We start from the raw sequence: 15,057 nt of genomic DNA, 5'->3' as shown, positions 1-15,057 counted from the left end.
ATGGGATGGTTTTGTGTCCTTTCATCTGACGTATTTATCAGATGTTTAAATTCAATGAAAGAAACACATGTCTGGGAGAAGTCAGCAGAGCACTCTGTTAAGTATGAAGTACTCTCAATTGTTTCAAAAGAATATTGAAACCAACAAAGGCTGGTGGTGGTGCTGTGACAACAATGTGGTGCACTGTGTGGTCAAAGTAGTGTCTCCAGAACAAAGGAGGTAAGAGAAAGGATTAAGAAAACTATAGAAATTATTGTTATCAGACCTTGGTAATGAAGTGGCCCAAGACATACTACCTGAAGAAGTTGTGCAGTCAAGAAAGGAGCAGAGTTTGTGGAAAGCAGATGTAATCTGAGAAGATTTCAAAGAGCCATGAAGAACTGTATTGACATGCAGGAGGCAGGAGGCTTGGGAGTTGAATTAAGTTGCGAATAGCCAATTTGTTAAAAAATGATGCATGTTAAAGGAGGCTAACAGGTTAAGATTGAGTAAAGGTGAAATATTAATTTCCTGGAAAAAAGTTCTGGATAAAGAAACAAAGTAACAATGCAGAATTTTTTAAAAAGGTAACAATGTAAACATTAAAAAAACCCCAAAAAACTAAAACAAAAAAAAATGGGAAACCTACCAATACCAAACTAAATGAAATTTAAAAATATATTAAGGGTAAAATTGACTTTATACAGCTAATTTCATACCATTATCTGTATTGATTTTCTTAAGTAGAAGAGACTGTATAATAACCAATGATTCACCTTGGAAACTTGTCTATAAAAATTAGAGATTTATGGTTCTAAGTTGGCAAAATATGACCAGCACTATTTCTGCAATGACAGTTACCACTTTTCATTTATAACTATTATATGACTCTGCAAATTAAAACAGCAACTCATGAAGAAGAGCAGAAAGAAAAAGCATGGATTGTACTTCCCATCTCTCACTGATTTAATTGCTAGATTTATGACACACATGGGGGAATTTCCCCCTGGAAAGTAATGTTTTAATAAAATCTCAAGACAGGAGATAGGACACCTCTTCATCAATGCACATGTATATTCCAAAAGTGATGTGCAAGGCTTTGGGTACTTCTTTTAAAATTAATCCCTTCACAGTGGTGCATGGAAATTAGTATTGAAGAAATAGCACTTCAAGGTTCATTAATGAGTGGATACTTTTCAAGCCACTTGAAAACCACTCCTTGGCCCTGGACATGGGCATCAACACTCCCACTTTGTAGAGTTTTCCTTTCCTTCATCAGGCTATGGAACTTTATTTGATACCTGTGGAAAAAGCTGGATAACTTCAATGCATATAAATGCATGAATATGCAGGAGCTTTCAGAGACATCATGATTCACCAAATCATAATTTGCCCCCAAAATAAGTTCATACAAAAGAAATTACTGTTCTAGGTTTTTATGGATAGCTCGCTATTTTAAAGCAACTTCATCCACATAATACCCCTTTTTTCAGGAGCCTGTCTGAGTTTCTGACTTTAATTCATTGCAAGCCAACAGAAACTGGGAAGTCCATGAAGTTGCCATAGTAACTCAATGGACAAAGACTTAATTCCCTAGTTTATATAAGACAGAACTCATATCCTGCAGATAGTAATGGGCTTAAATTATTTAGGTCTAAAAAGTCAATGGGTTATATATATTTAATAAATAAGTGTCAGTTCCTTAATTAGTGAAAAATGAGCTTTTATTGCCCCATGCTGTCTCAAAAGTATTTGTGTGTGAGATAGTAAGCCAATCAAAAAGCCATGGGGAATAAAAAGGAAGAGGAACCTGGGTATGCTGAAAGTTAAGAGAGGCTATGAGCTCTGCAATTAACTTATTAAGAATTTATTTTGAAAAAAATTCCTCAAACTGAGCTGTTAAGGTCCATAAAGGCCGTGTGGATTTTACAGAAAAAGAGGATGGCACACCTGGAATTTTGCAATCTAGTGAAAACAATGGGACAGGCGTGAATTGTTGTTTATGGTTCACAGATATAATTTGCGGTAACAGTGCTGAGGTAACAAAATGTGGTACAGCAAAACTGAAGAAGTCTATTGAAAGATGTGTTATGAACCACATAATTTTGTCATGGGCAGCAAGTTTTACTGAGGGGCACTACATAATTTTTGATTAAGAGTGTGGCATAATCAACAATTGGGCTGGGTTGTGTCAAGATGAATGTGACAAAAATAATGAAAGAAAATATATATTTGCTTATTCCAGAGAATTTCTCATTTCTCAACTTCTTGATCACAAACTGAAAATCTTTTACCTAGAATTGATTTGAGATCACCCACTAACAGAACAATAGCAGTTTTCTTTTTTCGTCTGTTTAATTTTGCCCTCCTTCCCCACACCTTCTGCTTTATGTCATATGTAGCAACTGGGTAGAGTGAAATCATAAACCAGGCCTGCTGCAATGCAACTTGCCTAAATAGCACTGGTAAATAGAAGTATAATAAACATTCTTTGGAAATATTGTACTAGAAAATGTATAGGGACATTTTAATCATCAAATCTACCAATAACTTCAAGTGTCTTAAAAAAAATTCTATATAATTTAATTCCCTCGAGTAATGAATTCTGTAGGTCTTTTTCATGATGTTCCTGAGGACATGAGTTGTTTACTTTAATCTCGTAAGTGCAAGAAGAACAGCTCATAGGGGAATTACTACCACAGTTTTATTGTATTTTATGTTGTTTTTTTTATTATTTTCTGATATTTTAATTTATGTTCCAGATTTCAATAAGATATTGAGCCTGAAAAATTCCCATGCACATTTAATTTGAAGAGCAGACTGACATCTGTATTTCTTCTGGGATATGAGGTAATCATGCAATCAAATTTTATCCTTGTATTTACATTTTTTTTCATTCCAGCTATCTCCTATCATTCCAGTGTTTTGGGTCCTTTCATAGTTTCCTGCTCATGACTTGTAAACTGTGGGTAAATGGCATGAAATGCAACAGGACATGAAAGCCTATTCAGACAAATAAAAAAGACTGTTACTTGCAATCAAAGAAAACAGGGAGCAGTTAGATATGCCACTATCATAAATTTCTTTGTTGCTTCATATCATAACAGAAGGCTTGGGGTTTCTTGTGATTTTAGGTAAGTTTTGCTTTGTTCAGGAAGTTCCCATGACTTGTGAGATGCCATAGGCAGCTGCCTTAATGATAAGTTTTCTTTCATCTCCCTTTTCTAACCTCCACTGCTATTCAGCACACTCTCGAATTTTTAGGGGTTTCTTACAGAAAACATCCTCTAATTCTGAACCTTTTATATATTTATATGTATACATATATGCATATGAGTTTGGGTTTCCTTTGGTCATGTGTTTTTGGTATTTTTTTCTCTCAAAAAATATTTTTTTCTGTTACAGAAGACCTGAAATTTGTATTTTATGTGCTATAGCCTTGTAAGCCTTCCACTGTAAGCATTAATTTTAATGAAATTATCTGTCCTCTGGACACTCAGAATTAGAAGACCAATCGGGAACCAGTGTCAAATTCATTACTTTCACAAAGGCCATCAAAAATGCCAGTGTAATAAATGGAGGGTATTTGCAAAATACAGATATTTGCTTACTTAATTCTGTTGAAACTTCATTTATTAGTGCTTCATAATTTCACTAGGTCTTTTTTTAAACAAAATTAATTAGGTTAAAGTACCTAGGCTGAAAATTCAAGTAGAGACAAACTGGGATTACTCCTTGGTCTCATGGTTTTGCTACAGGGAAACATGTAAACAAAAGGGCAATAACAATATTTTAGTCCTGAGTTTTTGCTGTTATTGCCAATTCCTGTCAGCCAGGAAAGCAAATTCTGTACATTTTCACTCTCATTTTCCTTCAAATTACTTTTGTGACCTCCTTGGCCCTAACTGAAATATGACTCCAAATATACATCGCTAATGCTGATTATGTTATTGCACTATTTCACCTTCGCTGTGCAGTATCAAAGGAGCAGAAACAGGGACAGGGTATTGGCACAGTGCTATGGAATGTTAAACACAGCACAGAAATCCCCCTCTTTGGGAAAGGGCCAGGGCCATTATCCATGCTAAGAGAGCCAGCATAGCAATGTGAAAACAAAACAAAAAATCCCCACTGGATATAAAGTGTCATTTTCCAAACAAATAAATATAAGGGTTTCAAGTTTTCTTAGTAGAACATTAAAATAAGCTCTACTCTGTAGAGTAATGAAGAAATCTAGTGTGTTGATTCTACCCATTGCTAAAAAAGTGTCAGGAAGGATTAGGTAAAACTAAAGGAGACAAATGTATGAAGCATTCAGACACAACCTCCAAGAGAAAAGAGGCAACATGCCAGCTAGAACAGGGAATAGATAAAGGATTTTAGATCATCTGAACTTTTCTTTTGGGATGTCTTGCCATTCCTTCACTTGATATCCAATGAGTTTTGCAGAATGCAAACAGCAATATTTAAAATAAGACAATATGGAAGTACTATAGTACTATATATACAATACTTAAAATTGAAATATGCTTGAACAAAATGTTTTACCTTGAGAAAATGATTGAACTCTGAGCTATTTCAAAGCTGAAAGTTTCCAAGTTAATCAAATTATCTGAAATTTTTCAATAGATTTTTTTTCTCTGTGGAAGAGAATAAGCAGGGGAAAAAAATCTCATAAAAATCCAGTTAGTTCATATAAGGAGAAAAAGAGGGCAGGCATTTTTTTGTGGGGATCACACCACTTGATTTTTTTTCAAATACTGGTGTCAAACTGGATGCTGAACTATTTGCAGCTAGGATCAAGTAGATATTCAGTAGGCTTTGTGAAAAGGTAACCTTAAAGTAAAATATGTTCTATTATCAGGATTCTTTCAGTACAGTCTATTTGGATTTATAATCTTTGTGGAAACAGCAACTGATTCAATATACAGGGCACATAATTCATCTGTAATGAAAGCACTTCACCTTGAAGAGCACTTCCACTGGCTCTCAGTAGAACATTGTTCTATATTAAGAATTCAGGGGGGGAATTGTGCTTAATGGTAAATGAATTGTAAGAGTTCCCTTTTTATCCCAACAGAGGACTATGCTGCTCTTCTGCAATCTTCTTAAAGAATAGTTTGCAGTTTATAGCTTATAGTTTAACAGCTGTTTTCAGAAGTCTGCCTTTTCCCTCTCTTATTACTTTTGCTGTCCCTGGTCAGCCCCTCTTGTACTTCGAGTAGAGGAATTCTATGCTGTGAGTTGAACAAACGATAAGAAAAAAAAAGCAAAACAAAACAAAACAAACTAAAAAGATTTTTTTTTTGCCAGTTTACTACTTGTACAACAGAAGAGAAGGTTTGAAGGAAGAAAATGCCTGATAAGGTAAGAGAGTGACTGTCATGCTTAGAGCATGTTTTACGGCTTCAACTCCTTCATAAAGATGGTTTCTTTTGAAGGCTAAGGTTAATCTCTTGTCACAGGACTTTTTCCTGTACAGTGTTGAGTTTGTTGAGCATTTTAATACAAGGTCTAAAAACTACTTCCAGCATCACTACATATAAATCCAAATGCTCATTCCTCTTCAGAATGCCTGTACAATATCACCGAAACTATGGGATTTATTTCTGCTGAGGAAGCAGAGGGATTACAAGAACTGAAAGAAAATTATTATTTCGAGGTAATATATATTTTTAATATTTTAGCACATTTTCCTAAGTGAAATACAACTGTCACAAAGTAGAAAGTACTTGGAGTTTAAGTCCTTTATCCATCTGATAACCAAGATCCTTCCTGATTTTCTCTTTCTTTATAGAAAGAGATCTTTGATTAGGTTGAGTTCAATGGAATCAGTTGAGGTCTCTAAGTTGTATTTACTGCAATCAGAAAATGACAAACTAATCTGAACCCATGCCAAAAAATTCCTCTGTTGTAATTGTAACCTGTTTTCTTTATCACAGACGTAGAAATGGGAGAGTTAGAGTGCATTATAACTATTGGAAAAAAAACCATGAACATATAAACATCTATACAGAAATATTCTAAATTTTATAAATAGTTTAGAAGTTCAAAGCAGAAAATAGCTTCCAACACTAGAAGTGATGTTTTTTAGCACACCATTAACATCTCTGGTGGACTGTTTATGTACATACAGGTTGTAGCCCTTAAAACCCCAAAACCAACTCCAGTTTGTCTTTGTAAACTGAGGAGCTTTTATGTGATCTAATATAAATGCTATCAATTTGCTTTCCTTTAATACATTTATACGTAATTATTTTTAAATGGTAAATAGTGGTAAACTATTATTATGTATCAATAACTAGCTGCCGAATGGGGTAGACCTGAATATCTAAAAAAATTACTGTTGAGGTATGCCTTCTTAAATTCTTTAAGGTTTGGGTCCTCAGTGCCAGATACTTGAATTAATACTTTTTAATGCAGTAAATTGTTTCAATCGTATTTTATGACCATTTTTTATAAATATCTTGGTATTCAAAAATAAAAATCGTGGGTTTTCTATACGAAAACCATGTAGTTTAGCACCTCAGATTTTCAAAACTTGCTTTCTTCAACTTAATTTCCTCTCTTGAGAGAGAGATGTGACAACAAACAAATTGAAATTTGATTTTTTAATTTTTTTTTTTATTTGACTGATCTTTCATTAATTGCGAAGTAATTTCAAACTAACCTTTAACTAGCTCCTAGGATCATGAAGCAAGGGCAAGACGGAGCAGGCTGTGCCTGCTAACCCCCTCCCCGCGGTTTGTCAGCAGCGCTGCTGTGGGCTGAGTGCCTGAGCTCGGCGGTGTGACTGGCAGCAGGGCTGGGCTGGCTCAGCATCCCGGTTATCCCTGGTAATCTCCTTCCCCCAGCTCTGTCACCCACGGTTCAGCCTCGCATCGAGCAATCGATGTGTCTGATGGGCGAATACCTCGCAGTGTCTTTTACACAGATGAACTTGCTGCCACTTGACAGAGTTCCAACCTTTTACACCTATTAAGGAAGGAAACAATAATGCTGTCCTCTTCTCCCCAGGGTTTTCTATATGCTGCCCCTGACTGTGTCCTAAATGAATCAAGAAATCAATTTGCAGCCTCTCAGCCTCAGTTAAATCAAACTTATTCACAGTTTCTGCTGAGTGAAAAACATCCCATGCCTCTCTTCAGTACCCACTGTCATTTTAACAAGATCTAGCAGAGCCTTGGCCAAAGCTACACTGTCCAAAATGTTTCATTTTGCCTTTTCCCCCTCTTTTTATCTTTCCTTATTACCTTTTCATTATTTTATTACTTTACCTTTATTAGTATTATTTGTGGAAATTATTTCTTCTCCTAGAAACATTGTCTGCTAAATACAGCTGCCAAATGAGGTATAAAATTGATTTTATCACCAGAAGAATGGAACATAATATGGAATAAATCTCTTGTATTGAAAAATAGTTACTACAAGATGAAATATTACAGTGTTTATTGTGATCTTATAGATAATATAGGCCTGGTAATAACCCAAGAGTTTATCTAATTTTTTCATGTGAGTGTTTACTCTTTATGGCATAGATAACATTTTTGCTTTTAATAATACAGAGCCTGAGGGTCTCATGTTGTCTTGAGATGGCATTTATTAGTGTAAACACCTGAAAGTTAAAGACTTAGTGTAATATCCAATGCAGCCTCCCTAAATAGTCAATGGAAAGAGAAAACTATCTGTGCTTTACAGCATTGTAAGAAAGGCAAGCAGCATACTGAGTCTAAAACACCATCTTTCTGTCCAGAGAGAATCTTGGCAATTAACCTAATGTAATAAGTTACTTAAAGACATCTACAGGCAGCTCACAGGTTCGCCTATTAGGAATGTTTTCCTTTCAGGTAGCAAAAGATGATTCTAGTAAAGGAAATTAGACCAGAATAAATATGTTTCATAGATAAACTAGTTTAAAATAATGTTTAAAATTCTTAAATAATATGCTATTTATCTTCTTGGTACAAACTACTCTGAATTAAAATATAAGCCCTTATTTTTTAACCCATTTTTTTCTAGATTGAACAAAAGGAATAATGTTATCCAAAGAAGTTGACATTTCTTCTTTTTTTTCCAGTATATTTTTTAAAAAGATAAAGAAAAAACTTCAGAAAACTTTTTCTCACATATTTTAATCCCTCCTTAATGCAGCTGATTGCCGGAATGCTTTTTCTCCATATGATTACTAAGATTTATGATCAATATATCATAATATCATAGAATTGTGGTATCATATTAACATATAAATCCTAACCAAAATGTCATGTAGAAAGAAAAAAAAGAGAATATCTCTTTAGGATATGAGAAAACATCAAAACAAAATAAAGTCTTATTACCTCACTTTATAGTGATTTTGTCACACATACATGTAGATTATCTCATTTTTCATGCATTAGAGGTAAATATAAGTTCAGTCTTTCACTGACATTAATTCATTCTCCAATAGGTTCTGCTATATCAGCCCATAGGATCACCTCATTTCCCTGGTATGGCTACAGTGAACATTGCTCCAACAAAGCCAGACATAAAAAGAAAGCCTACAGGCAACAATTATGAATTCCTAGAAATCTAAAGTTGCTGCCAGTAGAAGACCACTGAAATAGTTCCAAGAGAGTTTATCTTCTGATATTCTCCTGAAATAGTGTGCTTTTTACTCCTTTTGACATTTATGATTAGTAATACTCAGGAATACACTCTATCATTTTTATGATGTAACAGTTTTTGGTGTGCTGTCTCGTTTTCATTTGAAACAAAATAGGCTGAATCAGTTTGTAGTAGTTCAGACTCAAGCAGTATTTCTCCACTTGGAAATCAGCTATTATTCTGAAGAGGCTATCAATCAGAAAAAAAAAAAAGAGAAGAAAAGAAAAAAGGAATAAACAGGCAAGCTACACTACAAAAACCCAATGGAGGAAAAAGCTAAAATCCATGATTTATGACAACAGTTATTCGCATCTCTGAATTATTTACTTTTGCAGTTTGTGTAATATAGGTAGCAAATGTAAATATAAATTTTTATTTCAGAGTTTCTTTGAATGTTTCATGCATGCAACAATATTGTGCTTGTAGACACTACACTTGGGAGTAAGTTCTTGCTTTAAATTTTCTTCTCTTCTGAGACAATAATTTCATTTTGGGAGGAAATAAGCAATATTATCTGCTGAAAATAACTTTTTAAAAAATATTTAATTATTTGGAGGGGGTTTAGGTTTACTAATCTCAGGTTTGCTCTTTAAGGACTCGATGTAATGGAAACTTGGGTTTTTGTGTTAGTACTGGGTTGCTAAGAGCACTGGGTTGCTAAGTTACACATCAGGGTCCTTCAGATGGTGGTGGTGGAACTAGCTCTGCCCATCAGATGAGGATCCTTCATGATCCAGTCTTGGACTGTCACCTGAGAGTGGCTCAGGCTCCCATTGTAAGCAGTTTGTGGTGCTGCTCTGCAGGAGCCACCAGCAGAGGAGAAAAGCTCTGAAAAACCAGGACACAGCCACAGTCATGGGTTGGTGTAGAGTGCTGAGTGCTGGAATGGGGAATCCCTGCCAGATATCCACCCATGGGAACAGTAGTTGATGGGGCTGGGGTTGCTCAGAGGGTTATATGGGGGAGGCACCCCACAGTATGTGAAGAGAGAAACTCTGTGTGCATGTGGGGGGACTCAAAGAGGGAATCAGAGAGACCCATCCAATGCTGTGCACCATGTGGTGGAGACTGCTCTGCTGACCTGCCCGAAGTTCTTCCTGGAGAGCAGCGACACTGCCACTGCCCCAGGCTGCAGGCTAGAGTGGTAGCATCATCCATAATATTTCATATAGCTCTGATTAAAATTTTCAGGTAACTGGTCCCATTTATTCTGTACACCGTGAAATTGGCCTTATGCTGTGACAGTCTTTGAGTCTAGGCTCTGTTTTCCTGTTACCTTTAAGTGGAAAAATTTTTCCTTAATACGATCACTTAACAAAATAGTTGAGATAAAGAACTGAGTAGAAGAAAATTACAAGTGAGGCACCAGAAAATGGGTCTAATTTTGTAACATTTGCACACCCCTGAAAGAGTGCATATGAAAAACTGAGCAATCATCACAGTTTATCTCTATGTGACATTTCCAAATGCTATTTATACATTTTCTGGGTCAGTCTTTTATGAAAATAGCCATGTATGCCAGCTATCTAATGACCTGGCATTTGAAAGCAATTCAATTTATATGTTAAATTTGATGTTAGGGGAAAACCAATACACTTACCACATTTTCGTTCTGTAAGACTAGTTGTCGTCTTAATTTGTCCGGAAACATCTTTTTATTTTCCAGGAGTATCTCATGAGATATAAAGTAACATAAATCATTCTAGCTCTTCTACTACTGGGAATTACTGTTAAGGGTAAATTTTGGCCTAGTCAATATACATCACAATGATACATAAAAACAGCACCAGCAATGCCCTTAATATTCTCCAACAACTACCCGCATCTCATAGAGGGGTGAGAAATCAGCTGTTCAAAGTTGAACTGGGCAGTAACTGAATGCATCATTTTTTTCTAATTTGCTAGCAAAGATGGAAGGTTTACATCCTATTTACAATTCTGAAAAGGTTCTCTATAGGGAAAGGACTGTGTAACCACAGTCTTTATCATTTAACTGGCATTGTCTCTTTAAATCCCTTTTAATTTTTGTAATCTTGGTAGTTAGAGAAAACTCATCATTTTGACTAGACCATCCAAACGCTAACAATGAAAAGCTTCAAACCTTCTTTATGCTGCATGACAATGAGCACAGGGCATTTGAAATATTTTTTAACATAACAATATGGTCTATTATTGCTTAATATGCTTGTAAACCCAGTCTTTAACCAAAAATTTTTAAGCAAAACAAAACTTCAAGAACTTTAATTTTCTGCTTTATTCAAGACCATCTAAAAGATCTGTAAAATACTGAAACATTCTGTAGACCTATTTTGCAGACCTGGTTAGGTTTTAATCACATTATATACTAAAGATAATATTCAGTCACACAATTCAGTTATTCTTTTGTTACTCATATTTTATAATTTATGCTACCAGAGTGTCTTTTGGCTTCCAAGGTGTCAAAATTATGGGTAAAAAGTGAAATGTTCAATGACATCTTACACTTCCTCTAATGTTTAGTTAATGATTTTAAAGTTGTAACAACTGTCGTTCCCTAGTTATAAAAAAATTACATACAGTGCCAACGTAAAAAAGAGTTTTCTCTCCAAAAATTGAACATTGTATCAGAGTACATGTGTTAGAGTTCTCCCTCAAGATAATCTTAGCAATCTTTAGGTATCATATTTTTAATTCCAGTACTGTATTTGCAGATACAAAGTCTTTTACTGAGGTTTTACTTTCCTTTCTTTTTTTTTTTTAATGGTTTTATTGTAATTAAATATCCCTTTTTCCTTAATTATGTTTTCTTAAATGGAGTTTACTTTAACAGTTAGGTCAGTGGCCTGAGACTGAAAGATTCTAATTTAATACCAAAGTCTTTGCTATGTTTGTGTCTCTAATAGAAAGCCTGGGAGAAATGTTCTTTTGCAAACATTGTTAGCAGTTATATCTTGTTAGCAACAGCAACTGCAATTTCTTTTGTGCTACAGGCAATGCACATGCAGAGAAGAGACCTTGACATGTGTATCCAAAGCAGAATTATGTCCCCTGCTCTGTCCCATGTGGTCCTGAGCCACATCAGCTTCCTCTGTAATGGATGTGTACCACGTCTGCCTAGCAGGGTCTGTAATGGATAACCAGGATAACCAGGATAGCTGAGATGACCACAGACACTCTCTTGCCTTTTGACTCATCCATTTGCAGAAACGAATATGTTTTTGGATAAAGAAAATTGGAAGGACAGATAGGAAGACCACTGCGACACATCTCACTCCCTTTAGCATCAAAGGGGGTGGAACACAGTTGAAATTGAAAAAAAGTTAAGGGACTGTGGTGGAACCTATCTCTATTGTCTGTGACTTACAAAGTAAAAGGAAAATAATGGTTTTTACCTAAAAAGGATCTAATCTTTTAAAGCAATATTATCTATTGTATTGTTAAATCTGATGGCAAAATTACCTTATAAATTAAACTCATTTGAGAAATAGTCAAATATTTCTGATTAAGTTAAGAAGAAGATTCCAAGGATTTTTTTAGAAAACATGATGCAAAGACTACACAATGGAAATTTCATTCAAAAGTATATACATATAACGTATCAAATCAAATAAACCAAAGAACAATGATGAAAAGCAACAAGTAAATTAAGCCAAAGACATCATTAAAATATGCCAGTACAGCATATAATATATTCTTTTCTTTTTTCAATATCAAATTGTTCTGATACAGTCTGAAAATTACTTCATATCAGTAATTGGAAAACATTCTGACATATGAAAGAAGTATATAGACTTCATTTTTAGGATACTATAAATTTTTCAGTTTTGAATATAAAGTGTGCATTATAATTCCATAGATTACCTTCCACTGGGTAAAAGAAGTTAAACTTTACTTTGATTTATGTGTGGCTTTCTGTAGTAGATTTTTGCCTTTGTTCTTTAATTTTAAACTACTTTTCTTAGAGTATTTTGTGAGCAAGGCCCTCTCTCATCCTCTCTCCACTACCTAAAAGTAAGTCCAAGAATAGGTTTTTGTTGTCTAGTTCTTTCACTGATGCATTTTTTAGTCTGTAAAAATGCAAAAATCTGAACTCCAGCCCTATATTCATTTTATGTAAGTGCTTGGTTCAACACTTCCAACAGAAAAATGCTGAACATTGAAATGTATCTTCATAAGTCCTAAAACTGAGTCCATAGATCAATTTTTGCACCATAGTGCAAATTCATCCAGGTATAAAATAAAAGTAGTTTATCTGAGGTGCTTTTGCAGCCATAACTGAGTCTAAGTAACAGTCTATTAAAAATAATATTATAATCCAAAAGCTGTGTAATTCCCACCAGTTTCATAGCGGAATAATTTGCAGAAATGAACAAGTTGACAGACACTCAGTATTTTAATAACAAATCAACAACTATTAAATATCTCTGGGCTATATTCTACTGGATGCTTTTTGGCTACAGTCTATTTGAAAAGTCTGAGCTTTAAAAATCAATTTTAACTATACCTCCCAATAGAAGTGTTACAAAAGAAACATGCAATGTAAATATTTTGCCAGTGCATGGAATGCACTGTTCTTTGAAAAACTCATATTAAGAAATTGCCATTTCACACTCAAGATCTGACAAAAATAGAGGGACACATTTTTTGTGGTCTGAAAGACATTGCAATTTCTGGCTGGGAGATTATAAAGAGAAATGGAAACAGAAATGTGAATGAAAACAAAAAAAAAATTCTGTTTCTGGAGTGAAGGGAAACAAAACAAGGAGTATTTCCTATTGTTCCTTTAAAACAGGAAAATTTTCACTCTTGATGCCACCCTCAGAAATTGTAGGCACACATTCATGACAATCACTTGCATAAGTGCAGTTGAAACTACATTTATAAATATTCTGTCAGAGCTGGGGGTCTTGCAAAAAATGGAATGGATTGATAGCATGAAAATTGTAATGTGTAAGTTGAACACAAAAAAAGCATAGTGAATATTTCTCCTGGTAAATCCAATTTAGACATTTGGAATTTCACAGATACAGAAGTTAGACAGTGGACTCTGAAGAAACAAAAGCAGACCTCTCTTTCTAGAGGTTTTGAGGGGCTTCTGGGTTTTTCTTCGCCTTTTTTGTCTTTTGCACTGGAGGCACCCAGATAAATGTTTAAAGTTTGATTTTAGAATATAATAAATAAAATAAAAAAGTAGAGATATATCTTACCTGTGTAATTTCAGGGCCTTCTAGAGGAAAAAAGGAATGGATATTGCCAAAGTTTCATGAAACATGGATGCAGAGAAGTAAGCAGTCCTGTTTTACTTCACAAATCCTCAGAAAGCTCTAGGAGTTACAGCTTCCTGCCAGTATAAGTCAGTTCTGCTTTTACTTTTGAAAACTCACAGTATGACACTGCTTACTGCATGCTATTTTGGGTGCCCTGAGTAAAACTATGAACACAGGCACTTTTGTGCAAAACATCATAAAGCCTCTCTGATGTCCATTCAGAGTCCAGAATTAAAATGCAGAAGGCTCTAGCAAGCAAAATACAAGCTGATTTTCTTCTTCCTGGTGGAAAAATAAAGTACTCTCTGGCAAGTAACCAGGGTGGTGGGAAGGTAATTTATTTTGTGTGAGAGCATTTTGCAAGTGAAAGGGATATGCCTTCTGTTTAGAGATTAGTCAGGGAAAAAAAGTGGTCAATTTAGAGCAGTCACAAAAGTTAGTCAAAGAAAAGAGTTTCTATAGTCTGGGTTTTACCCTCTGGCCATTTTTTTTTTTTCTACGTAATAATTTAGTTTCAAGAATCATACAATCTTCACACTGAGTAAAAAACAAATATGCCCAACATATTGGTTTATCTCCTTACATGTTTTTAGGGACATTAAATGAATGTCTTTTCTTTTGTTATAATTCTCTGTGAAAATTGAATATTATACACTAGCTAGTGTTGGGGTTTCATATGAAAAAATATAATAAAAATAATACAATTAACAAAACACAAAAATCACCTAAAATATTGTGGAATAATTATGCAACAGGTAAAAATCTTCCATAGACATCAGCTTTTATCTTAAGTGAATTCAGCAAATTTTGAGGATTAATTTAAATATTCATTGTGCCTTTAAAAAAAAAAAGAGTATATTTGGTGAGAAAACAAGAACTGTGTATTGCAGTAACAGTTTAGCAATTATTATGGAAGGCATGGTGGGATAATTTAAAGCCTAGTCTTACATCAATTATAACTCCAGGCCAAGAAGATTTCTGAGCAGTCCTAAATGGGAAAAAAAAAAAAAAAGAAGAATATATTTTTTAAGACATAATGTGCCCTGCTAATGATAAAACTAAAACTAAAAAAAAGCTCCAAGCCTCTAACCTCAAGAAAAATCGCTCTTCCATTTTCTTCTTCCTCATACAGTTTCAGAAAATTTCTATGTGGAGCTAGAAAACTTCTTTTCTGTGCTTCTGTCACTTA

At 34.6% G+C, this 15,057-nt stretch overlaps 1 protein-coding gene across 3 annotated transcripts in view; it reads right to left on the bottom strand.

The window, feature by feature from the left end:
- Nucleotides 1–15,057, bottom strand: part of LOC129123809 (cadherin-19-like) — a 112,505-nt gene that overhangs the window by 50,623 nt on the left and 46,825 nt on the right. The window contains exon 1 of one of the 3 annotated variants that reach the window (XM_077183842.1): nucleotides 13,809–13,976. The exons of the other annotated variants lie outside the window; for them this stretch is intronic. The gene's annotated coding sequence lies outside the window, so the exon portion shown is untranslated. Of the gene's footprint in view, nucleotides 1–13,808; nucleotides 13,977–15,057 lie in introns of those variants that run through there. 3 annotated transcript variants of the gene reach the window in all.

This window comes from Agelaius phoeniceus, chromosome 1 (genome assembly GCF_051311805.1).
Source record: "Agelaius phoeniceus isolate bAgePho1 chromosome 1, bAgePho1.hap1, whole genome shotgun sequence".
Taxonomy (NCBI): domain Eukaryota; kingdom Metazoa; phylum Chordata; class Aves; order Passeriformes; family Icteridae; genus Agelaius; species Agelaius phoeniceus.
This window is presented reverse-complemented; position numbering and strand designations above follow the sequence as displayed.